Below are 25,847 nucleotides of genomic sequence, written 5' to 3' on the forward strand. Positions count from 1 at the left end.
CCTTCTTATTCTACAGTAGAATTGAGTTGAAACCATTTCCATTTCTATCAATGCAATACAGGTTTTGAAAAGAAATAATTGTACTGTGGCTGAAATACTCATAGAAGGTCATTCATAGGGTAAAAATTAGTTTAGGCAGTCAAACCGCCTACAAACCAATCAAACACATCATAAGGTAGGTGGGAATGTAAAAAGATTTGCTAGTTTCATTTTTCTAAGCCACAAAAATGTTGGGAATTGCAAAAGAATTAAAGTGGAGATGAATGCAAAAAACAGAATATAAAGGAAGGAAGGACTTTTGACTTTTAACAACTTTATTTCACAAAAGATCAGGTACAGAAAGCAAAAACCATCAAGCCACACCAAAGAGAAACCATTCCAGGACATTCAGAACATCACACCGTGACCAACACCTTCGCAGTAATACACATCATGTCTAACATGCTATATATAGCACTCGAGAAATGAACAATTCCACCTTTTCCTGTTCCATAGTACACATATAAAAACCTTCAACTTCTCACCCCGAGAAAATAAACAAAAGCAGCCTGGTGAGGGCCCAGGGCACGGCACAAGCCGGAAGCCACAGTCCGCCACTGCGCCTGCCCGGTTGCCCAGACCGGTCATGACATCACAGCGCGTATTTGGGACGGCCGTCCTCCACATGGCACAGCGCTCCCTTTAGGGCCCAGAGTGCCTCAAAGGTGGGCACCCCCCACCGGAGCACAGTGTGCCCAAACTCCAGCGAGAGGCGCGCCCGCACTAGGAGGCCGAAGAGCCATGGGGCATCATCTGAGCCGGTGCTGGCAAGCCAGTTACAGCAGCTCTTGAGGACAGCCATCTTGGCCTGTCCCAGCAAGAAGTTGGCCAGGCAGATAGCGCCCCGCTCAGCTGCCCGGTACGGGTAGGAGCATATGTAGGTGGTCTCTGAGAGGCTCCTGCCCACCGCCCGCAGCGGCAGCTCGAGGGTGGCAAAGAGCGGCCGCAGGAGGGGACAGTCCAGGAAGGTGTGAAAGAGCTCCTCCTCCACGCCCCCAGGGCAGAAGGGGCAGGCCGTCGAAGCGGCTGGGTCAAAGTGGGACGCAAACATGCCAGTGGCTAGGATGCCATGCAGCAACCACCACTGCAGGTCGCCAGTCTTCTTGGCGGTCGGCAGCTTATACAATGTGCGCCACGCTGGGTGGGCCGGTGGGGAAGCCAGTGGCCCCAGGCGCCGTTGACACGGTGTATTGGGGCGGCCCGCCAGCACCTGAGCATGGCAGACACAAACCACCCAGGCATACAAGCTTCAACGCGATAGAGAAGCAAAGGGACAACCCTTGTCATATCGGGAGGCATGGGGAGCCACAACAGAGTGCCCGGCCCACCGGCCAACTCTGCGGCCACAGCTGGGGTGACCGGCAGCGAAGGGAAAGCCTCGCTCGCAGCATCCGCGGCCCACAGGATCTGGCGCACCCGGAGATGTTCGTCCAAGGCGGCCGCCACCACCCGCAGGAGGGCGGCGCAGATGTCACGCAGGAGATGACCCATGGTGCGGACGGAGCGCACGTCCAGCCGTGCGGCCAGCGCCTCGGGCGAGAGCCAGGCGGACCGAGCGGGGTCCAGGAGATGGTGCAGGCAGAGGACACGTGCCTGGATGAGGGTGGCCATGAGGCTGGCAGAGGCCAGGCTTGGCATGGAGCCCCACAGGGCTGAGTTGTGCACCAGAGGCTCCCTCAGCAGCTGTGGGAAACACAGTGTCCGGGCTCGAGGCTGGAGGCAGAAGGCGGCCTGCCAGGCTCGCACCACGCTTTGATAAAAGGTCGGAAGCACCGCCCAGTTCAGGAGCGTGGGTGTCAACAAAAAGAGCTCCCGGTCAAAGCCAAGGGCGCCGACCCTCTGCAGGAACCGGCACGCCAGTTGTTGCCATGACAGCCTCTCCTCGCTGTAAAGCAGTCGCTGAAGGGCATGCAGGCGGAAGGCCGCCACCCTGCTCACCAGGTCAACCAGATCCTGGCCCCCCTTGGCGACAGGCAGGTGAAGGACGGCTCGCGGGAGCCAGTGGCACCCATCCAAGAAGAAGTCTACCAGGTTGCGCTGGAGTCTTTCCAGTAGATCCGGTGGGGGGTCGAGCACGGCGCACCGGTGCCACAAGGTTGCTGCCACCAGGTTGTTGATGACAAGGACGCGCCCCTGGTAGGAAAGGCTGGGCAGGCGCCAGCGCCACCGCTGCAGGCGGGCCTCCACCCCCTCCCCGAGGTCGTCCCAGTTGCGTGCCATGAAAGTCGGTGGCCCCAGGAACACGCCCAAGATCTTGAGGCCCTCGCAGTGCCATGTGAGCCCCCCTGGCAAGTCCTGGGCGGGGCATGCCAGTCCATGTGCCAAGCAGCAAAGTATCGCTCTTGGCCCAGTTAATGAGGGCAGAGGAGGCACGCTCATAGGCACGCTGGCAATCTGCCAGGGCCCGCACATCTTCTTGAGTGTTGAGGAAGATGGTGACATCATCCGCATATGCCGACAGCCAAAGAGGAGGCCTAGCGGACGGGCCCGTGGCCAATGGAGGGCCACACCACTCAGGCGGCGTCGCAGCGCATACAGAAGCGGCTCGATGGCCAGGGCGTAGAGCATGCCCGACAACGGACACCCCTGACGAATGCCCCTGCATGCGGGGAACGGAGCATAAAGCACACCGTTCACCTTGAGCAGGCTGGAAATGTCTTGGTACAAGACCCGGGGGGCCCCGATGAAGAGGGGCCCAAAACCAAAGGCCTCTAGAGTCTGGAAGAGATAGGCATGGCCCACCCGGTCAAAGGCCTTCTCCTGGTCTAGAGAGATGAGACTGATGTCAAGGCCAAAGAGCTCGCTAGCCATGAGAAGGTCACGCAGCAGGAACAGGTTGTCATAAATGGTCCTGCCCGGCACGGAGTAGCTCTGCTCAGGCCCAGTGAGAGAGGCCATGATGCGCAGAGGCGGGTGGCCAGCGCTTTGGCCAGAATCTTATAGTCCGTGCACAGCAGGGAGACCGGCCGCCAGTTCTTCATATAGCCGAGGTCTCCCTTCTTGGGCAGCAGGGTCAGCACCACTCAGCGGCAACTGATCAGCAAGACCTTGTCGGCGAGGCTCTCCTGGAAAACGCGCAGGAGGCTGGGGCCAAGGAGAGGCCAGAAGGTCTTGTAAAACTCAGCAGGCAACCCATCGAGGCCCAAGGCCTTGCCGGAGGCGAGGTCGGCCGTGGTGGCCACCAGCTCTTCCAGGGACAAGTCCCGCTCAAGCTCTCCGGCCTCCAAGGCATCGAGATGCGGCAGGCCCTCGTGGAGTTCCTGCGTGGCCTTGGGGCATGAAGGCTCGGCTGCAAACAGGTCACGATAGAAGGCGACAGCACGTTCGCGTATTTCGCCAGGCTCTGTAATTACCCGGCCCTCAGGAGTCTTGAGATGATCGAAGACTTTGCTCGCTGCCCTCCGCCGCTCCAGGTTGACAAAGAAGCGGGTCGGGGCGTCAGTTTCCACCAGTTCCTGGCAACGGGCGCGGATCCACGCACCGCGGGCCGCACTTTCCACCAAGTCGCAGAGACATTTCCTGCGGAACCGGAGGCTATCGCTCAGTGCCGCGTCGCTGCAAGCGGCTAGCAGAGCAGCCTCAAGCTCCGCCATGTCCTCCTCTAACTTCCGGATACGTCGGCGCATCTCGTTCGCGGCCAGCTGGGTGTACTGCTGGCAAAAGGCGCGGATCTGTACCTTACCCACGTCCCACCACAGCTTCCAGGAGGAGTGGCTTGATCTTGAAGCCTCCCACCTCCTCCAAAAGTGGGCAAAGTAGTCCTGGAAATAGGAATCCTGAAGCAGGCTGACGTTGAAACACCAATAAGGTGCCCTTGCACAGGCTCTCCCCGGCAGGCTCAGTTCACTGAAGGCAAGGCCATGATCTGACAGACCCGAGGGAGCAATGCGGCTGCTGCGCAGGAGTGGCAGGTGGTGCCTGGTGACATAAAGGCGGTCGAGGCGAGCCATGGTGACACTACCAGCACCCATCCTGGCCCAGGTGTACTGGCACGCATCAGGATGCAGGGCTCGCCAGATGTCCACGAGGTCTGCCCCCTCCAAGACAGATTGCAGCTTGCGAGCGGAGGGCAGGTGGGGCTCAGGCCCTGTGCGGTCGAGGCGCGGGGCAGTGGTACAGTTGAAATCCCCACCGAGGAGGAGCAGGTCATCATCCTCACTAGCATCACGCAGGAGGACAGCCAAGGTCTCGAAGAAAACGACCCTCTCCTGACCATCGGAAGGCGCGTAGACGTTGATGAGCAGCAGGCGGTGTTGTGCGAGGGTGACGCGGATGGTCAGCAGGCGGCCGGGGATGACCTCCCGCGGCACCGCCGTGTCAATCTGCAGCTGCGGTGATAAGAGAGTCGCGACCCCAGCGCTAAGGTTGGTGCCATGGCTCAGGAACACCTGTCCTCGCCAGGCAGCCCGCCAGGCCGCCTGGTTGAATCTGTCAGAGTGTGTCTCTTGAAGCAAGGCGACGGCCAGCCTCTTCTGTCGCAGGAGCTCCAGGACGGCTTCGCGCTTCACCGAGTCTCGACAGCCGTTGATGTTGAAGGTGCCAAAGGTTGTGGCTGCCATGGATGTGGGTGTGGGAGAGGAAGAGCAAAGCAAGGTACGGGTGGAAGAACGAGCACCCAAGAGCAGAGCAAGGCAGTACAGACAGGTCAAGGAAGGCCTACTGTGCCCTACTCTAGTCGAGGGACCCGCCCAAGTCCCACTCAACTCTCACCCTCTGGGCAAGCTTCTCCAAACGGTAAGCCATCTGGTGTGTGCCCAGATCCTGCTGCATGAGCTTGGCAGCTGCCCTGGCACCCTTAACAAACACTTTGGGGTCTGCGCACCACTGAGTGATGCGTCCCGCTACGTTCCTCTGCCCCTTAGATAACTTCAACAAGGACAGGAGTCCCCCATAGTCTGGAGGGACCCAGGGGGGCTCAGCCAGCTTGGGGTGGATGTTGCCTAAGGAAGAGTGGCGAGTCCGCACCCCCGGCGGGAGCTCGTCCGCAACCGCAGCATTGACACCCTCGATGTCTAGACACATCAGCCGCCTCTCATCGTCCGAGTCAAGGACCGGCTCCACGAGGGCATTCCCTGTCTTCCTGGGGGGGGAGAGGCCATCCCGTTCACGACGCCTCTTGCGAGACTCAGTGAGCTGGACCTCCATCTCGTCAACTTCTCTATCTGATCTGCCAGGCTGGGGCATGACCAAGGGGGTAGCAGACTCTCCCGCCACCCCCAAGGCCAGGCCACCAGAAGAGAGGCATTCGCCACCATCCCCGCCGCCGCCCGACTCCAGAGGCTGGGGGACAGGCGAGGGGAGAGGGACCCCTGAAGCCCCCTCCCCCTCCGCTAAGTCTGCCCCGCCGATGGCTACATCCAACGGGGTGGGTGGTATGGGAGCCAGAGCGGGGCCAGGCTCTCTAGTGGGGGGTCCCTCGGCACTGGCCGAGGAGGGTCCTGACAGGGATAGGGCATCCTGAGCGGCCCCTTCATCTTCCTCTCTTTGTCCTCCTTCTTCTTCTTCTTGGTGGTAGTGGGCAGCTGCCCCTGTGCTGGGGATGGGCCAGACTGCCCCGCCCCCCCAGCCGGCGGGGCCCCCGCACTGAGGGCAGGGGGCGCCACAGACGGGGGAGGCAGCGGCGGGGCCTGGTTAGTAGCATCTGCCTCTCCACTGGATGATGGTTTCACACCAGAGCCCCCAGTCCCCTGAGATGGAGTAGGGGTGGAAGGAGGCTGGGAGGAAGAGCTCCCTGCCTCCCTGGGCCTGCTGCGTGTCCCAGAAGTTGACACGCCGTCTCTCGGCGCTGCCGCAGGTGGCGATGGTCCGGCCGCCTTGCCCTGAGGGCACTGAGCAGCCAGGTGGGAGGAGCCGCCGCACTTAAAACACGTAGTCTCTCCCACAGACAAATAGATAATATACCTCCGACCCTCGAGCGTGAAGCTCAGGGAGCGAGGTAGAGCCTGGGGGCCCTCCTTGAGGAGCATAAAGACCTGCCTCCTAAAAGACAGGACGTGCTTCCGCTGAGGGTCCTTGCCCCCCATCGGCAGCCGGCGAAAAGGACTCGTAGGAACTCCATAGGCCTCGAGTCCCTTGGCCAGCTCCCGATCAGAAACATGTGGTGGGATGTTAGAGATCACCACCCTCACTGCCTGAGTCTCTAGGGGAGTGACAAGGTAGTGGATGCCCGTAATGTCTAGGCCCTCCGCACACACCTTGTCAACCAAGGCAGGAGTGCTCAAATAAATCATCGGGACCGTGTTCACATGACCCGCATAGCGGATGGTACGCCATCCCAGGAGCACAGCCATAGACTCCATGCATACCTCGAGCCCCACATGGAGAGGAGTATGAACCCTCAGGCCATGCGTCAGTGGGAGGTCCCGAGAGACATCCTCATGCCAACTGCCAGGTGTAGGAGCAGCCATCCTCACTAGGACAGGGTTAAACTGCAAAGCAAAAAAACTAAGGGAACGAAAAGAAAACTTAAACACACGAGCTCAAGACCAAGCTCCCGGGAATGCGGCCAAAACAGAAAGTGAAGATAAGCCACTGAAAGGGAGGGAGGGATTTGGGGGGTGAAAAAAAAAAGCGTGGATAGAACAAAAAAAGAGGGGTGGGGAAAATGCACCCCTCAAGCGGCAAATGATAATAGAGACCTCCCCACAAAGGGGGAGGAGGGTGGAGGGAAAAAAAGCGGCAGGGGAAGGAGCGGGGGGGGGCGTTAAAAGAGCGAATAGAAAAAAGAAAAGGAAAACTAAGGGGTGAGGGGGGGATAGATGGTTTATTAAGAGCACCTCTGGAAGGCAGGCTAATGGAAAAGGTAACTCCCCATAACAAGCAGACAGAAAAAAAGAGAAAGAAAGGAAAAGAGACAGTAAAAGAGAAGGCTGCGAGAAGCGTCTCACAGACAAAAAAACCGGAAGCAGAGGGGGAGGGAAGAGAGAGGAGAGAAAAGTGGGGGTAAAAGCTACAAAAAAAGCAAGAAAAGAGTCAGAAAGTGAAATAAACAGAGGCTAGAAACCTTTAGACAGGTGGGAGTGAAGGAAGAAAAGAGATAGGAAGCCGGGGAGTCTTACGCCCAGGATCGCCCCACGCAGCTGCAAGCGAGCCTGGTCCGAAGCGTCCAAAGCGGAAGGAAGGAAGGAAGGAAGGAAGGACTTTTGACTTTTAACAACTTTATTTCAAAAAAGATCAGGTACAGAAATAATACACAACATGTCTAACATGAAGCGCCAACTAACAGACGGCGACCGCCACTCAGCCTCAGAATCAGCCTGATTAAAGGGTCACGAGCCTAGGGCGTCTACACGGGCGGAACTTTTAAAGCCATCTCTTCTCCCAACCTGAAGGAAGGACTGTTAACAACTTTATTTCACAAAAGATCAGGTACAGAAAACAAAAAAACCATCAAACCACACCAAAGAGAAACCATTCCAGGACATTCAGAACATCACACCGTGACAAACACCTTCGCAGTAATACACATCGTGTCTAACATGCTATTTATATATATATCCCTCGAGAAATGAACAATTCCACCCTTCCCTGTCCCATAGTACACGTACAAAACCCTTCAACTTCTCACCCCGAGAAAATTAACAAAAGCAGCCTGGTGAGGGCCCAGGGCAGGGCACAAGCCGGAAGCCACAGTCCGCCACCGCACCCGCCCGGTCGCCCAGACCGGTCATGACATCAGAGCGCGTATTTGAGACGGCCGTCCTCCACGTGGCACAGCGCTCCCTCAAGGGCCCAGAGTGCCTCGAAGGCGGGCACCCCCCGCCGGAGCACAGCGTGCTCAAACTCCAGCGAGAGGCGCGCCCGCACTAGGAGGCCAAAGAGCCACAGGGCATCGTCTGAGCCGGTGCCAGCAAGCCGGTTAATGCGGCTCTTGAGGACGGCCATCTTGGCCTGGCCCAGCAAAAAGTTGGCCAGGCAGATGGCGCCCCGCTCGGCCGCCCGGTACGGGTAGGAGCATATGTAGGTGGTCTCTGAGAGGCTCCTGCCCACCGCCCGCAGCGGCAGCTCGAGGGTGGCAAAGAGCGGCCGCAGGCGGGGACAGTCCAGGAAGGCATGAAAGAGATCCTCCTCCACGCCCCCAGGGCAGAAGGGGCAGGCCGTCAAAGCAGCTGGGTCAAAGTGGGACGCAAACGTGCCAGTGGCTAGGATGCCGTGCAGCAACCGCCACTGCAGGTCACCAGTCTTCTTGGCGGTCGGCGGCTTATACAATGTGCGCCACGCCGGGTGGGCCGGTGGGGAAGCCAGTGGCCCCAGGCGCCGTCGCCACGGTGTATCGGGGCGGCCCGCCAGCACCTGAGCATGGCGGACACAAACCACCCAGGCATACAAGCTTCTACGCGATAGAGAAGCAAAGGGACAACCCGTGTCACTATCGGGAGGCATGGGGAGCCGCAACAGAGTGCCCGGCCCACCGGCCAACTCCGCGGCCACAGCCGGGGTGACCGGCAGCGAAGGGAAAGCCTCGCTCGCGGCATCCGCGGCCCGTGGGATCTGGCGCACACGGAGATGTTCGTTCAAGGCGGCCGTCACCACCTGCGGGAGGTCGGCGCAGATGTCACGCAGGAGATGACACATGGTGTGGACGGAGCGCACGCCCAGCTGTGCGGCCAGCACCTCGGGCGAGAGCCAGACTGACTGAGCGGGATCCAGGAAATGGTGCAGGCAGAGGACACGCGCCTGGATGAGGGTGGCTGTGAGGCTGGCAGAGGCCAGGCTCGGCACAGAGCCCCACAGGGCTGAGTTGTGCACCAGAGGCTCCCTCAGCAGCTGTGGGAAACACAGTGTCCGGGCTCGAGGCTGGAGGCGGAAGGCGGCCTGCCAGGCTCGTACCACGCTGTGATAAAAGGCCGGAAGCACCGCCCAGTTCAGGATCGTGGGTGTCAACAAAAAGAGCTCCCGGTCAAAGCCAAGGGCGCCGACCCTCTGTAGGAACCGGCACGCCAGTTGTTGCCATGGCAGGTGCTCCTCGCTGTAAAGCAGTCGCTGAAGGGCCTGCAGGCGGAAGGCCGCCACCCTGCTGGCCAGGTCAACCAGACCCTGGCCCCCCTCGGCAACAGGCAGGTGAAGGACGGCTCGTGGGAGCCAGTGGCGCCCATCCCAGAAGAAGTCCACCAGGTTGCGCTGGAGTCTCTCCAGGAGATCCGGTGGGGGGTCGAGCACAGCGCACCGGTGCCACAAGGTCGCTGCCGCCAGGTTGTTGATGACAAGGACGCGCCCCCGGTAGGAAAGGCTGGGCAGGCGCCAGCGCCACCGCTGCAGGCGGGCCTCCACCCCCTCCTCGAGGTCGTCCCAGTTGCGCGCCCTGAAGGTCGGTGGCCCCAGGAACACACCCAATATCTTGAGGCCCTCGCGGTGCCATGTGAGCCCCCCCGGCAAGTCCGGGGGGAGCGTGCCAGTCCATGCGCCAAGCAGCAAAGTATCGCTCTTGGCCCAGTTGATGCGGGCGGAGGAGGCGTGCTCATAGGCACGCTGGCAATCTGCCAGGGCCCGCACGTCTTCCTGAGTGTTGAGGAAGACGGTGACATCATCCGCATATGCCGACAGCCAAAGAGGAGGCCTAGCAGACAGGCCGGTGGCCACTGACAGGGCCACACCACTCAGGCAGCGTCGCAGCGTGTGCAGCAGCGGCTCGATGGCCAGGGAGTAGAGCATGCCCGACAGCGGACACCCCTGACGAATGCCCCTGCGTGCGGGGAACGGAGCACACAGCGCACCGTTCACCTTGAGCAGGCTGGAAATGTCTCGGTACAAGACCCGGAGGGCCCCGGTGAAGAGGGTCCCAAAACCAAAGGCCTCCAGAGTCCGGAAGAAATAGGCGTGGCCCACCCGGTCAAAGGCCTTCTCCTGGTCTAGAGAGATGAGGCCGACGTCGAGGCCAAAGAGCTCGCTAGCCATGAGTAGGTCCCGCAGCAGGAACAGGTTGTCTTGAATGGTCCTGCCCGGCACGCAGTAGCTCTGCTCTGCCCGGTGAGAGAGGCCATGACCGTGCGGAGGCGGGTGGCCAACGCTTTGGCCAGGATCTTATAGTCCGCGCACAGCAGGGAGACCGGCCGTCAATTCTTCATGTAGCCCAGGTCTCCCTTCTTGGGCAGCAGGGTCAGCACCGCTCGGCGGCAGCTGATCGGCAAGACCCTGTCGGCGAGGCTCTCCTGGAAAACACGCAGGAGGCTGGGGCCGAGGAGAGGCCAGAAGGTCTTGTAAAACTCAGCAGGCAACCCATTGAGGCCTGGGGCTTTGCCGGAGGCGAGGCCGGCCGTGGCGGCCACCAGCTCTTCCAGGGACAAGTCCCGCTCAAGCTCTCTGGCCTCCAGGGCATCAAGACATGGTAGGCCCTCGTGGAGTTCCCGCGTGGCCTCGGGGCACGACGGCTCGGCCGCAAACAGGTCACGATAGAAAGCGAAAGCATGTTCGCGTATTTTGCCGGGCTCTGTAATTACCCGGCCCTCAGGAGTCTTGAGATGGTCCAAGACTTTGCTCGCTGCCCTCCGCCGCTCCAGGTTGAAAAAGAAGCGGGTCGGGGCATCAGTTTCCACCAGTTCCTGGCAACGGGCGCGGATCCACGCACCGCGGGCCGCGCTCTCCGCCAAGTCGCTCAGACATTTCCTGCGGAACCGGAGGCTCTCGCTCAGTACCGCGTCGGTGCCAGCGGCCAGCAGAGCAGCCTCGAGCTCCGCCACGTCCTCCTCCAACTCCCGGATACGTCGGCGCGTCTCGCTCGCGGCCAGCTGGGTGTACTGCTGGCAAAAGGCTTGGATCTGTACCTTGCCCACGTCCCACCACAGCTTCCAGGAGGAGTGGCTCGATCTCGCAGCCTCCCACCTCCTCTAGAAGTGGGCAAAGCAGTCCCGGAAATAGGAGTCCTGAAGCAGGCTGACGTTGAAACACCAATAAGGTGCCCGCGCACAGGCTCTCCCCAGCAGGCTCAGTTCACTGAAGGCTAGGTCATGATCTGACAGACCCGAGGGAGCGATGCAGCTGCTGCGCAGGAGTGGCAGGTGGTGCCTGGTGACATAAAGGCGGTCGAGGCGAGCCATGGTGACACTACCGGCACCCATCCTGGCCCAGGTGTACTGGCACGCATCAGGATGCAGGGCTCGCCAGATGTCCACGAGGTCTGCCCCCTCCAAGGCAGATTGTAGCTTGCGAGTGGAGGGCAGGTGGGGCTCAGGCCCTGTGCGGTCGAGGCGCGGGGCAGTGGTACAGTTGAAATCCCCACCGAGGAGGAGCAGGTCATCATCCTCACTAGCATCACGCAGGAGGACAGCCAAGGTCTCGAAGAAAACGATCCTCTCCTGACCATCGGAAGGCGCGTAGACGTTGATGAGCAGCAGGCGGTGTTGTGCGAGGGTGACGCGGATGGTCAGCAGGCGGCCGGGGATGACCTCCCGCAGCACCGCCGTGTCAATCTGCAGCTGCGGTGATAAGAGAGTCACGATCCCAGCGCTGAGGTTGGTGCCATGGCTCAGGAACACCTGTCCTCGCCAGGCAGCCCGCCAGGCCGCCTGGTTGAATCTGTCAGAGTGTGTCTCTTGAAGCAAGGCGACGGCCAGCCTCTTCTGTCGCAGGAGCTCCAGGACGGCTTCGCGCTTCACCGAGTCTCGACAGCCGTTGATGTTGAAGGTGCCAAAGGTTGTGGCTGCCATGGATGTGGGTGTGGGAGAGGAAGAGCAAAGCAAGGTACGGGTGGAAGAACGAGCACCCAAGAGCAGAGCAAGGCAGTACAGACAGGTCAAGGAAGGCCTACTGTGCCCTACTCTAGTCGAGGGACCCGCCCAAGTCCCACTCAACTCTCACCCTCTGGGCAAGCTTCTCCAAACGGTAAGCCATCTGGCGTGTGCCCAGATCCTGCTGCATGAGCTTGGCAGCTGCCCTGGCACCCTTAACAAACACTTTGGGGTCTGCGCACCACTGAGTGATGCGTCCCACTACGTTCCTCTGCCACTTAGTTAACTTCAACAAGGACAGGAGTCTCCCATAGTCTGGAGGGACCCAGGGGGGCTCCGCCAGCTTGGGGTGGATGTTGCCTAAGGAAGAGTGGCGAGTCCGCACCCCCGGCGGGAGCTCGTCCGCAACCGCAGCATTGACACCCTCGATGTCTAGACACATCAGCCGCCTCTCATCGTCCGAGTCAAGGACCGGCTCCACGAGGGCATTCCCTGTCTTCCTGGGGGGGGGAGAGGCCATCCCGCTCACGACGTCTCTTGCGAGTCTCAGTGAGCTGGACCTCCATCTCACCAACTTCTCCATCTGATTCGCCAGGCTGGGGCATGACCAAGGGGGTAGCAGACTCTCCCGCCACCCCCGAGGCCAGGCCACCAGAGGAGAGGCATTCGCCATCATCCCCGCCGCTGCCCGACTCCAGAGGCTGGGGGACAGGCGAGGGGAGAGGGACCCCTGAAGCCCCCTCCCCCTCCGCTAAGTCTGCCCCGCCGATGGCTACATCCAACGGGGTGGGTGGTATGGGAGCCAGAGCGGGGCCAGGCTCTCTAGTGGGGGGTCCCTCGGCACTGGCCGAGGAGGGTCCTGACAGGGATAGGGCATCCTGAGCGGCCCCCTTCATCTTCCTCTCTTTGTCCTCCTTCTTCTTCTTCTTGGTGGTAGTGGGCAGCTGCCCCTGTGCTGGGGACGGGCCAGACTGCCCTGCCCCCCCAGCCGGCGGGGCCCCCGCACTGAGGGCAGGGGGCGCCACAGACGGGGGAGGCAGCGGCGGGGCCTGGTTAGTAGCATCTGCCTCTCCACTGGATGATGGTTTCACACCAGAGCCCCCAGTCCCCTGAGATGGAGTAGGGGTGGAAGGAGGCTGGGAGGAAGAGCTCCCTGCCTCCCTGGGCCTGCCGCGTGTCCCAGAAGTTGACACGCCGTCTCTCGGCGCTGCCGCAGGTGGCGATGGTCCGGCCGCCTTGCCCTGAGGGCACTGAGCAGCCAGGTGGGAGGAGCCGCCGCACTTAAAACACGTAGTCTCTCCCACAGACAAATAGATAATATACCTCCGACCCTCGAGCGTGAAGCTCAGGGAGCGAGGTAGAGCCTGGGGGCCCTCCTTGAGGAGCATAAAGACCTGCCTCCTAAAAGACAGGACGTGCTTCCGCTGAGGGTCCTTGCCCCCCATCGGCAGCCGGCGAAAAGGACTCGTAGGAACTCCATAGGCCTCGAGTCCCTTGGCCAGCTCCCGATCAGAAACATGTGGTGGGATGTTAGAGATCACCACCCTCACTGCCTGAGTCTCTAGGGGAGTGACAAGGTAGTGGATGCCCGTAATGTCTAGGCCCTCCGCACACACCTTGTCAACCAAGGCAGGAGTGCTCAAATAAATCATCGGGACCGTGTTCACATGACCCGCATAGCGGATGGTACGCCATCCCAGGAGCACAGCCAGAGACTCCATGCAAACCTCGAGCCCCACATGGAGAGGGGTATGAACCCTCAGGCCATGCGTCAGCGGGAGGTCCCGAGAGACATCCTCATGCCAACTGCCAGGTGTAGGAGCAGCCATCCTCACTAGGACAGGGTTAAACTGCAAAGCAAAAAAACAGGGAACGAAAAGAAAACTTAAACACAGGAGCTCAAGACCAAGCTCCCGGGAACGCGGCCAAAACAGAAAGTGAAGATAAGCCACTGAAAGGGAGGGAGGGATTTGGGGGGTGAAAAAAAAAAGCGTGGATAGAACAAAAAAAAAAAGAGTGGGGGAAGAAAAATGCACCCCTCAAGCGGCAAATGATAATAGAGACCTCCCCACAAAGGGGGAGGAGGGTGGAGGGAAAAAAAGCGGCAGTGGAAGGAGGGGGGGGGTTAAAACAGCGAAAATCAAAAAGAAAAGGAAAACTAAGGGGTGAGGGGGGGATGGAGGGTTAATTAAGAGTACCTCTGGAAGGCAGGCTAATGGAAAAGGTAACTCCCCGTAACAAGCAGACAGAAAAAAGAGAAAGAAAAGGAAAGAGACAGTAAAAGAGAAGTCTGCGAGAAGCATCTCACAGACAAAGAAACCGGAAGCAGAGGGGGAGGGAAGAGAGAGGAGAGAAAAGTCGGGGAAAAAGCTGCAAAAAAGCAAGAAAAGAGTCAGAAAGCGAAATAAACAGAGGCTAGAGACCTTTAGAGAGGTGGGAGTGAAGGAAGAAAAGAGATAGGAAGCCGGGGAGTCTTACGCTCGGGATCGCCCCACGCAGCTCCAAGTGAGCCTGGTCCAAAGCGTCCAAAGTGGAAGGAAGGAAGGAAGGAAGGAAGGACTTTGACTTTTTAACTACTTTATTCAGGGGTTCAGGGATACAAAAATGTTGTCCACTTACAAAGCAAAAAAACAAATTACTATCAAACCAAGAACACCATGTCATTACATTCATTGCATCACACCGTGACAGACACCTTCGCTACATTCCATGTCATTTCTTACATGCTAGTTATGTGGTCGGAGTGCCGGCCACACGGTCATAACTATAAATAAACAGTTTGAACCCTGCTCTATCCAATCATACATGTGGCAACACCTTCAAGTTCCCACACAAAAAGAAAGCAAAAAAGCAGTCTGGTGAGGGCCCAGGATGCGGCACGAGCTGGAAGTCGTACTCTGACACCAAGCCAGCCTGGTCGCCCAGACTGGTCATGACATCAGAGCGCGTATTTGAGACGGCCATCCTCCACATGGCACAGCACTCCCTCAAGGGTCCAGTGTGTTTGAAAGGCAGGCACTGCCCGCTGGAGCACAGCGTACTCAAACTCCAACGAGAGACGCGCCTGCACCAGGAGGCGGAAAAGCTGCAGGGCATCATTTGAGCCGGTCCCGGCAGCTCTTGAGGACGGTCATCTTGGCCTGACCCAAGAAAAGGTTGGCCAGGCAGACGGGGCTCTTCTCAGCCACCTGGTATGGGTAGGAGCACATGTAGGTGGTCTCTGAGAAGCTCCTGCTCAGCGCTCGTAGCAGCAGCTCAAGGGTGACAAAGAGCGGCCTCAGGCGGGGACAGTCGAGGAAGGCATGAAAGAGGGTCTCCTCAACATCCCCTGGGCAGAAGAGACAGGCCATTGAGGCGGCTGGGTCAAAGTGGGATGCAAACATGCCAGTGGCTAGGATGCCGTGCAGCAACCACCACTGCAGGTTGCCAGTCTTCTTGGTGTTTGGCAGCTTATACAATGTGTGCCATGCCGGGTAGGCTGGTGGGGAATCTGGCGGTCCCAGGCACCATCGCCACGGTGTATCGGGGTGGCCCACCAGCACTTGGGCATGGCGGACATGATCCACCCAGGCATATAGGCTTCTACATGACAGAAAAGCAAAGGGGCAACCCGTGCCACTATCAGGAGGCACAGGGAGCATCAGCAGGGTGCCAGGGCCACTGGCCAGCTCACCAGCCATGGCCGGGGTGACTGGTAGCGCAGGAAAAGCTTCACTCAGGATATCTGCAGCACAGGGGACCTGGCCGCCCAGAGATGGTCATCCAGGGTGGCTGCTGCCTCCACAGGGAGGGCAGCCCGGATGTCACACAGATGGCCCACGCTGCAGATGGAATGCATGCCCAGCTGGGTGGTCAAGGCCTCAGGTAAGAGCCAGGCTGACCGAGCGGGATCAAGGAGATGGCTCAGGCGGAGGACACGCACCTGGATGAGAACAGCCGTGAGACTGGCAGAGGCCAGGATCGGCACGAGGCGCCTCAGAACTGGGCAGTGCACCGGGGTTCCCTCATCAAATGTGGGAAAACTGCAGGTGATGGGCCTGGGTCTGGAGGTGGAAAGTGGCTTGCCAGGTTCATACCATACCACGGTAGAAAGCCAGAAGCACCGCCCAGTTCAAAAGCATGAGGTTTAACAGAAAGAGCTCCTGGTCAAAGCAGAGGACCCCCACCCTCTACAGAAACCGGCACGCCAGTTGTTGCCAAGGTAGGCGCTCCTCACTGTATAGGAGCCGTTGAAGGGCCTGCAAGTGGAAGGCAACCACCTTGCTCACAAGGTCAACTGAACTCTGGCCCCCCTCAGCTACAGGGAGGTAAAGGACAACTTGTGGGAGCCAGTGGCGCCCATCCCAGAAAAAATTGACCAGGAGGCACTACAGTCTCTCAAGTAGGTCCTGTGGTGGATCAAGTACAGTTCACAGGTGCCACAAGGTTGCTGCCGCTAGGTTGTTCATGATGAGGACACGTCCCCGGCAGGAGAGGCTGGGTAAGTGCCAGTGCCACCTTTGTAGGCGGGCCTCCACTCCTTCCTTGAGGCTGTCCCAGTTGCACACCATGAAGGTCAATGGCCCTAGGAACACACCCAGGACCTTGAGGCCCTCACGGCACCAGGTAAGGCCCCCTGGCAAATCTGAGGGAGTCATGGTGACCCACGCAACAAAAGGGTATCACTCTTGGCCCAGTTGATACAGGCTGAAGAGGCATGTCCGTAGGCTCGCTGGAAGTCTGTCAGGGCTTCCATGTCTTCCTGGGTGTTAAGGAAGATGGTCACGTCATCTGCATATGCTGATAGCCGAAGCGGAGGGGCAATGGACAGGCCCATGGCCGGTGGCAAAGCCACACCACCCAGGTGGCGCTGCAGTGCATGCAGCAGTGGCTCAATGGCCAGGGCATAGAGCATGCCCGACAGGGGGCAGCCCTGACAGATGCCTCTGCGTGTGGGGAATGGGACACAGAGCACCCCATTCACCTTGAGCACACTGGAAGTGTCTTGATACAAGACCCGGAGGGCCCTGGTGAAAAGGGACCCAAAGCCAAAGGCCTCCAGGGTCTGAAAGGTAGGCATGGTTTACCCGGTCAAAGGCTTTCTCCTGATCCAAAGAGATGAAACCAATGTTTAGGCCAAAGAGTTCACTGGCTGTAAGCAGGTTGCGCAGCAGAAACAGGCTGTCTTGGATGGTTCTGCCCAGCACGCAGTACCTCTGCTCAGGCCTGGTGATGGAGGCCATGACAGTGTGGAGGTGAGTGGCCAGTACTTTGGCCAGAATCTTGTAATCTGCACACAGCAGGGAGACCGGCCACCAGTTCTTAATGTAGCCAAGGTCTCCCTTCTTGGGCAGCAGCATGAGCAGGCAACTGATCAGCAAGACCTTGTTGGCAAGACTCTCCTGGAAAACACTCAGGAGACAGGGACCAAGAAGAGGCCAGAAAGTCTTGTAGAACTCAGCAGGTAACCCGTCGAGGCCTGGGGTCTTGCCGGAGAAGAGGCCAGCTGCGGCAGCTGTCAGCTCTGCCAGAAACAATTCCTGCTCAAGCTCGCTGGCCTCCAGAGCACAAAAGCATGGCAGGCCCGCATGGAGTTCCCGCATGGACTCAGGGCAGAATGGCTCAGCTGCAAACAGGTCATGATAGAAGACAACAGTGTGCTCATGTACTTCACCCGGGTCAGTGATTACCTGGCCCTCAGGGGTCTTGAGGTGATCTAACACATTGCTCTCTGCCCACCGTCGCTTCAGGTTGAAGAAGAAGCAGGTTGGGGCATCTGTTTCGGCCAGCTTTTGGCAGCAGGCGCGGATCCTCGCTCAATGGACCGCACTCTCTGCCAAGTCACGCAGGCACTTCTTACAGAACTGGAGGCTCTCGCGAAACACCACATCACTGCCAGCAGCCAACAGGGCAGCTCTGAGCTCTAGGACATCTTCCTCCAGCTCTCTGATATGGCAGCACAGTTCATTGGTGGCCAGCTGCGTGTACAGCTGGCAAGAAGCCCGGATCTGTACTTTGCCCACATCCCACCATAGCTTCCAGGAGGAATAATTCAGTCTTGTGGCCTCCCAGCCCTGCCAAAAGTTGGCAAAGCAGTCCCGGAAGTAAGAGTCTTGAAGTAGGCTGATGCTGAAGCACCAATAGGGTGCTCACATGCAGGTTCTCCCTGGCAGGCTCAATTCACAGCATGCCATGCCATGATCTGATAGGACTGAGGGAATGATGTGAACACTGCGTAGGAATGGCAGATGGTGCCTGGTAACATACATGTGGTTGAGGCGGGCCATAGTAAGACCACCGGCACTCATCGTGGCCCAGGTGTAATGGTGCCCGTCGGGGTGCAGGGCTTGCTGGACATCAACAAGGCCTGCAGTCTCTAAGATGGACTGCAGCTTGTGGGCTGAGGGCAGGTGAAGCTCAGGCCCTGTACGGTCGAGCAGGGTGTCAGTAGTACAACTAAAGTCCCCACCTACAAGAAGCAGGTCATCATTCTCACTAGCATCATGCAAAAGGGCGGCCAAGGCCTCGAAGAAAGTGTTCCTCTCCTGGTCATCAGTAGGTGCATATATGTTGATGAGTAGCAGGTGGTGTTGTGCTAGGGTGACATGAACAGTGAGCAGGCATCCGGGGACAATCTTCCATGCCACCACCGTGTCATGCTGTAGTTGTGACAATAGAAGAGTTGCAACTCCAGCACTAAGGTTGGTGCCATGACTCAAAAACAACTGGCCTTGCCAGGCAGCGTGCCAAGTCAACTGATTGAGCCTGTCGGAATGCATCTCCTGGAGGAAGGCAACAGCCAGCCGCTTCTGGTGCAGGAGCCTCCCGTTTCACCGGATCTCGACAGCCGTTGATGTTAAAAGTACCAATGGTTGTGGCTGCCATGGGTGTGGGTATGGGAGAGGAAGAGTGAGGTAAGATGTAAATAGGAAAGTGAGCCCCCAAGAGCAGAGCAAAAAGCAGAGACACGTCAAAAAAAAAAAAGGCCTATCATGCCCTACTCTACTCCAGGGACCCTGCTAGGCCCCATTCATCTCTCACCCCCTGTGTGAGCTTTTCCAGATGATAAGCCATCTGCCGAGTGCCTAGATCTTGTTGCATAAGTTTGGCCGCAGCTCTGGCAGCCTTGATAAAAACTTTAGGATCTGCGCACCATTGGGCGATGCGCCCCGCTATGTTCTTCTGTCCCTTAGTCTGTTTCAAAAATGTCAGGAGCCCCCCATACTCGGAACTGACCCAGAGGGGGTCTGCCAACATGGGCTGCACATTTTCGACAGACGTATGGTGAGGCTGCACCCAAGTTGGGATCTCAGCTTCTACACCCTCAATATCTAAACCCATCAACCTCCTCTGATCTTCCATGTCAAGGTCTGGCTGTCGAAGAGCAATCCCCACCTTCTTGGAGGAAGAGAGGCCATCCTGCTTTCAAGGTCGCTTGCAACACTCAGAAAGCTGGATCTCCATCTCACTAGCCTCCTCATCTAATTCAGTAGCTTGGGATGTGACCAAGAGGACAGCAGACTCCTCTGCTGCCCCCTGGGTCAGATCTCCAGAAGAGAGACATTGTGCATAGGTCTTACTGCCACCCACCTCCGGAAGCTGGGAGACAGGTGAGGGGTCAGTGACCCCCGCCTTTGCCTCCCCCACCTCCAAGCTGCCATCATCCCCGGTCAACAGGGTCATTGACATGACAGCCAGAGCAGGGCCAGGCTCTCCAGCAGGGCCCCCCCCAGCACCAGCTGAGGAAGGTCTCAGCAGGGATGGGGAGTCCAGAGTGGTCCCTTTCACATTCTTCTCTTTGTTCTTCCTCTTCTTTGTGACAGATGGCCCACCCTTCATAGAGGATGGGTCAGACTGCTTCTGGCCTGCCTCCCCAGGGCCATCCACCCCAAATAAGGTTGTGGTGGAGGGCAACTGGGATGAGGCCTGAACCCCATCATCTGACAGGGCCTTGGTGCCACAATTGCTGACCACCCCAGCCACCTCAATCAGGGTATTCAGGGCAGGCAAGGGGGAAGTGGAGGCATCAGCCTCTCCACCTTGTGGCATCTCCATACTAGTCGGGGTGGGCACTGTAGGTGGAATGAGCTGGGGGGAGGGTTGGGACCTAGTCCCCTCCCCTCTGCTGGACAGCACTCTCATGCCAGAGACTCCAGCCCCCTCAGATGGAACAGGGGTAGAAGGAGGTTGGGAAAAGCTTCCGGCCTCACTGGGTGGGGCCTGCATCCCAGAAGTGGATGCGCCATCCATCAGCACCACTGTAGTCACCAATGTTCTGACTGATCTCCCCCGTGGGCATTGGGCTGCTAGCTGGGAAGAGCTCCCACACTGAAAACACGTGGTCTCCCCAAAGGAAAAATAGATTACAAGCCTCCGCCCATTGAATGTGAGGCTCAAGGACTGAGGCAGAGACTGTGGGCCCTCCCTGAGAAGCATGAAAACCTGCCTTCGAAAAGACAGGACGTGCCTCAGTTTGGGGTTCTTACTTCCTATTGTCAATCAGGGAAAGGGACTTGTAAGAACCCCATAGGGCTCAAGTTCCTTGGCCAGCTACCAATTGGTCACATGTGGGGGCACATTAGAAATCACCACCCTCACTGTTGGAGTGTCTAGGGGCATGACAAAATAATGCATGCCCGCAATGTCCAGGCCCTCTATGCACACCCTGTTAACTAAGGTGGGATCGCTGAGATAAATCATTGGGACCATGTTAACATGACCTGCATAACGTATGTTATGCTGTCCCAGGAGACTAGTAAGGGCATCGATGCAAGACCTCGACCCCAATGTAGGGAGGGGTGTGAACCCTCAAGCCATGGGTAATGGAGAGGTTCTGAGAGGCATCCTCATGCCAGCTGCTGGGTGTAGGAGCAGCCATTCCTGCTAGGACCGGGTTAATTTGAAGTTATAACTAAGCAAAAGAAAACAAAAAAAGTTTATATCAACTAAAAAGATAAGTGTCTGAGAAAGCAGCCACAAAACTCTAGATGGGAGGGGGAAAAGAGTGGAGGAAAAAAAATGGCAGGGTGGGAGGGGGTTGAAACAACAACAACAAAAGAAAACAAAGGGGGGGGAAGAAGGGGTAATTAAGAGCACCCCTCGGAAGGCAAGCTAATGGAAAAGATAACTCCCCACAACAAGCAAACAGAAAAGAAAAAAAGAAAGGAAAAGAGACAGTAAGAAAGAAGGCTGAAAAGAAGCGACTCACAGACAATGAAACCAGAAGTACAGGGTGGAGGGGAGAAAGAGGAGAGAAAAAAAAGGGGGAAAAAAGCTGCAAAAATGCAAGAAAAGAATCAGAAAGTGAGATAAACAGAAGTTAGAGACCTTTAGACAGGTGGGAGTCAGAAAAGGAAAGAGATAGGAAGCCGGGAAGTCTTACACTCAGGATCACCCCACACAGCTCCAAGCAAGCCTAGTCCAGTGCGTCCGAAGTGGAAGGAAGGAAGGAAGAAAGCACGGACTTCTAACTTTTTAGCTATTTTATTCAGGGGTTCAGGGTACAAAAAGTTGGGCCTTCCAGCATCCAGCTCCAATATACAAAGCAAAGACAAACAAATCACTATCAAACCAAAAGTGCCATTATATTAATAACATCACACCCTGTTGTACCTAACATGCCATTATGCGGTTGGGACACTGGCCACACAGTCATACAGACCAAAACCCTCTATAAACAAAAAATTCCTACCCTGCTCTATCTAATAGTACATGTAACAAAACCTTCAACTTCCCACACAAAGAAAAAAAGCAGCCTGGTGGAAGCCCAGGGCACGGCGTGAGCTTGGAGTCTCAGTCCACCACCAAGCCTGACCAGTTGCCCAGACTGGTCATGACATCAGAGTGCGTATTGAACATGACCATCGTCCACATGTCACAGTGCCCCCTCAAGGGCCCAGTGTGCCTCAAAGGTGGACACTGCTCATCAACGCACAGCATGCTCAAACTCCGGTGACAGGCATGCCCACACCAGGATGGCACCCCTCTCAGCTACCCATTACGGGTAGTAGCACATGTAGGTGTTCTCTGAGAGGTCTCTTGCCCAGCAGCCACAGCAGCGGCTTGAGGGTGACAAAGAGCAGCTGCAGGCAGGGACAGTTCAGGAAGGCATGAAAGAGGTTCTCCTCAATGCCCCCAGGGCAGAAGCGGCTGGTTGTTGAGGCAGCTGGATCCAAGTGAGACACAAACATGCCAGTGGTTAGGATGCCATGCAGCAACTACCACTGCAGGCCGCCAGTCTTCTTGGTGGCTGGCAGCTTATACAATGTGCACCAAGCCAGGTGGGCCAGTGGGGAATTTGGCAGCCCCAGGCGCCATCCTCATGGTGTATCGGGTGACCCACCAGCACCTGGATATGGCAGACATGAACCACCCAGACATATATAGGCTTCTACTTGGCATGGAAGCAAAGGGGCAACCTGTGTCACTGTCGGGAGGCACAGGGAGCATCAGCAGGGTGCCAGGCCTGCTGGCCACCTCGCCAGCCACAGCCAGGGTGACCAGAAGCAGGGGGAAGGCCTCTCTCAGGGCATCTGTGGTGAGGGGCACCTGGCGCACCCAGAGATGGTCATCCAGGGTGGCTGCTGCCTTCAGCAGAAGGGCACCCTGGATGTCATGCAGGAGATGGCCCATGCTGTGGACAGAGAGCATGCCCAGGTGGGTGGTCAGGGCTTGGGTGAGAGCCAGGCAAACCAAGCTGGGTCAAGGAGATGGCTCAGGCAGAGGAAATGTGCCCAGATGAGGGTGGCTGTGAGGTTGTTAGAGGCACCATCGGCTCCCTCAGCAGCTGTGGGAACTGCAGAAAAGTGGCCCAGGGCTGGAGGCAGAAGGTGGCTTGCCAGGCTAGTACCACACTATGGTAGAAGGCCAGAAGCACTGCCCAGTTCAGGAGCATGAAGTCCAGCAGGAAGATCTCCTGGTTAAAGCCAATGGCCCTCACCCTCTGCAGGAACCAGAACACCACTTGTGGTCAGGGTAGGTGCTCCTAACCATAGAGGAGTCACTGAAGGGCTTGCAGGTGGAAGGAGGCCACCTTGCTCAACAGGTCAACCAGGTTCTTGTCCCCCTCGGTGACAGGTAGGTAAAGGATGGCTCATGGGAGTCAGTGACACCCATCCCAGAAAAAAACTACCAGGAGGCATTACAGTCTCTCAAGTAGGTTCTGTGGTGAGTCAAGTACAGCGCACCAATGCCAAAGGGTCACTGCCACTAGGTTGTTGGCAATGAGGACATGTCCAGAGTAGGAGAGGCTGGGTAGGCACCAGTACCACTGTTGCAGGTGGGCCTCCACCCCCTCCTCAAGGACATCCCAGTTGTGTGCCATGAAATTCAGTGTCCCCAGGAACATGTCCAGGACCTTGAGGCCCTAGCGGTGCCAGGTGAGGCCCCCTGGGTATCACTCTTGGCTCAGTTGATACAGACTGAGGAGGCATGTTCATAGGCTCACTGGCAATCTGTCAGGGCCCACACATCTTCCTGGGTGTTAAGAAAGTTGGTCACATTGTCCACATACACCGACAGCTGGAGCGGAGAGACAATGGAAGGGCCTGTGGCTGATGGCAAGGCCACACCACTCAGGCGGTGCTGCAGCACGTGCAGTATCAGCTCAATAGCCAGGACATGGAGCATGCCCGACAGGGGGCAGTGCTGAGGGATACCCTTGCACATAGGGAATGGGGCACAGAGCATGCTGTTCACCTTGAGCAGGCTGGATGTATCTTGGTGCAGGACTGGGAAGGCCCCGGTGAAGAGAGGCCCAAAGCCAAAGGCCTTCAGGGTCTGGAAGAGGTAGGTGTGGCCCACTCAGTTGAAGGCCTTCTCCTGGTCCAGAGAGATGAGGCTGATGTCCAGGCTGAAGAGTTTGCTGACTGTGAGTAGGCTGTGCAGCAGAAACAGGTTGTTTTGGATGGTTCCTGCCTGGCATGCAGTAGCTCTGCTCAGGCCCAGTGATGGGGGCTATGATGGTGCCAAGGCAGGTTGCCAGGCACTTTGGCCAAAATCTTGTAGTCCGCACAGAGAACAGAGACCAGCCACCAGTTTTTAATGCAGCCAAGGTCTACCTTCTTAGGCAGGAACATGAGCACTGCTTGGTGGCAGCTGATCAGCAGGACCTTGTCGGCAAGGCTGTCCTGGAAAAAGCACAGGAGGCAGGGGCTGAGGAGAGGCCAGAAGGTTTGTAGAATTTGGCAGATAACCGCTCACAGCCTGTGGCTTTGTCAGAGGTAAGACCAGCCATGGCAGCTGCCAGCTGCTCCAGAGACAATTCCCACTCAAGCTCATTGGGTTCCAGAGAGCAGAGACATGGCAGACCCTTGTGGAGTTCCCACATGGCCTCCAGACAGGATGGCTCAGCCGCAAACAGGTCACAATAGAAGGTGACGGCCCCAGGGGTCTTGAGGTGATCTAAGACTTTGCTCACTGCCAGCTACCACTTCAAGTTGAAGAAGTGTGTTGCGGTGTCATTTTCTGCCAGCTTTTGGCAGCGGGCATGGAACCTCGCTCCATGGGCCGTGCTCTCCACCAAATCATGCAGGCATTTCCTTCAGAACTGGAGGCTCTTGTGCAGCACTGTATCGCTTCTGGCAGCCAACAGAGTGGCCTTGACCTCTGCCGCATCTTCCTCCAGCTCTTGGATATAGTAGCGCAGTTCATTCATGGCCAGATGGGTGTGCTGCTGGCAAAAGGCCTGGATCTATATCTTGCCCATGTCCCACCATAGATTCCAGGAGTAATAGCTCAGTTTTGTGGCCTCCCAGCCCCACCAAAAGTGGGTAATGCAGTCCCAGAAGTAGGAGTCTTGAAGCAGGCTGACACTGAAGCACCAATAAGGCACCTGTGCACAGGCTGTCCCAGGCAGGCTCAGTCCATGGCAGGCCAGGCCATGATCTGACAGGCATGAGGGAATGATGTGGCTGCTGTGCAGGAGTGGCAGATGGTGCTTGGTGACATAAAGGCAGTCAAAGTGGGTGATGGTAAGACTACCAGCATTTGTCCTGGCCCAAGTGTAGTGATGCATGTCAGAATGCAGGTATTGTCAGACATGGACAAGGTCTGCGGTCTCCAGGGCAGACTGCAGCTTGTGGGCTGAGGGCAGGTGAGGCTCAGCCCCTGTGCGATCGAGTGAGGCATCAATGATGCAATTAATGTCCCCACCTACAAGAAGTAGGTCATTGTCTTCACTAGTGTCATGCAGGAGGGTGGCCAAGATCTAAAAAAAAATGACCCTCTCCTGGCCATCAGTGGGTGTGTAGACATTGATGAGTAGGAGGTGGTGTTGTGCTAGGGTGCTGTGGACAGTCAGCAGGTGGCTGGGGACAACCTCCTGCACTACTGTCATGTCGAGCTGCGGTGATAGGAGAGTCATGATACTGGTGCTGAGGTTGGTGCCATGGCTCAGGAACTAGTGGCTTCACCAGGCAGTGTGCAAGGTCACCTGGTTGAGCCCATCAGAATGTGTCTCATGGAGGAATGTGATGGCCAGCTGCTTCTGGTGCAGGAACTCCAGGACGGGCTCCCATTTAACCAGATTTTGACACCCACTGATGTTAAAAGTGCCAATGGTTGTGGCTTCCATGGGTGTGGGTGTGGGTGGAAGAGTGAGCACCCAAGAGCAGAGCAAGATAGCAGAGACAGGTCAGGGAAGGTTTATCATGCCCCACTCTACTTCAGGGATCCCCCTGCCCCACTCATCTCTGACCCACTGTGCAAGCTTCTCCAGATGGTAAGCCATCTGCCAGGTGCCTAGATAGTGATGCATAAGTTTGGCCGCAGCTCTGGCAGCCTTGACAAAAAGCTTAGGGTCTGTGCACCACTGGGTGATGAACCCTGCTATGTTCTTCTGTGCTTTGGTCTGCTTTAGAAAGGTCAGGAAAACCCCATAGTCGGGGGTGACCAAAGAGGGGTCTGCCAACATGGGGTGGACATTTCTGACACAAGAGCAGTGAGGCTGCACCCCATGTGGGAGCTCATCCACAAATGCAGTGCCTATGCCCTCAATGTCCAGACAGCAGCCTCCTCTCATTGTCCAGGTTGAGGACTGGCTCCAGGAGTGCAAGCCCCACCTTCTGGGGAACAGAGAGCTCATCCTGCTCTCAAGGTCACTCGTGACACTCAGAAAGCTGGATCTCCATCCCAGTAGCTTCCTCATCCAATCCAGTAGGCTGGGAT

This window comes from Alligator mississippiensis, chromosome 1 (genome assembly GCF_030867095.1).
Source record: "Alligator mississippiensis isolate rAllMis1 chromosome 1, rAllMis1, whole genome shotgun sequence".
In the NCBI taxonomy this organism is placed as follows: Eukaryota; Metazoa; Chordata; order Crocodylia; family Alligatoridae; genus Alligator; species Alligator mississippiensis.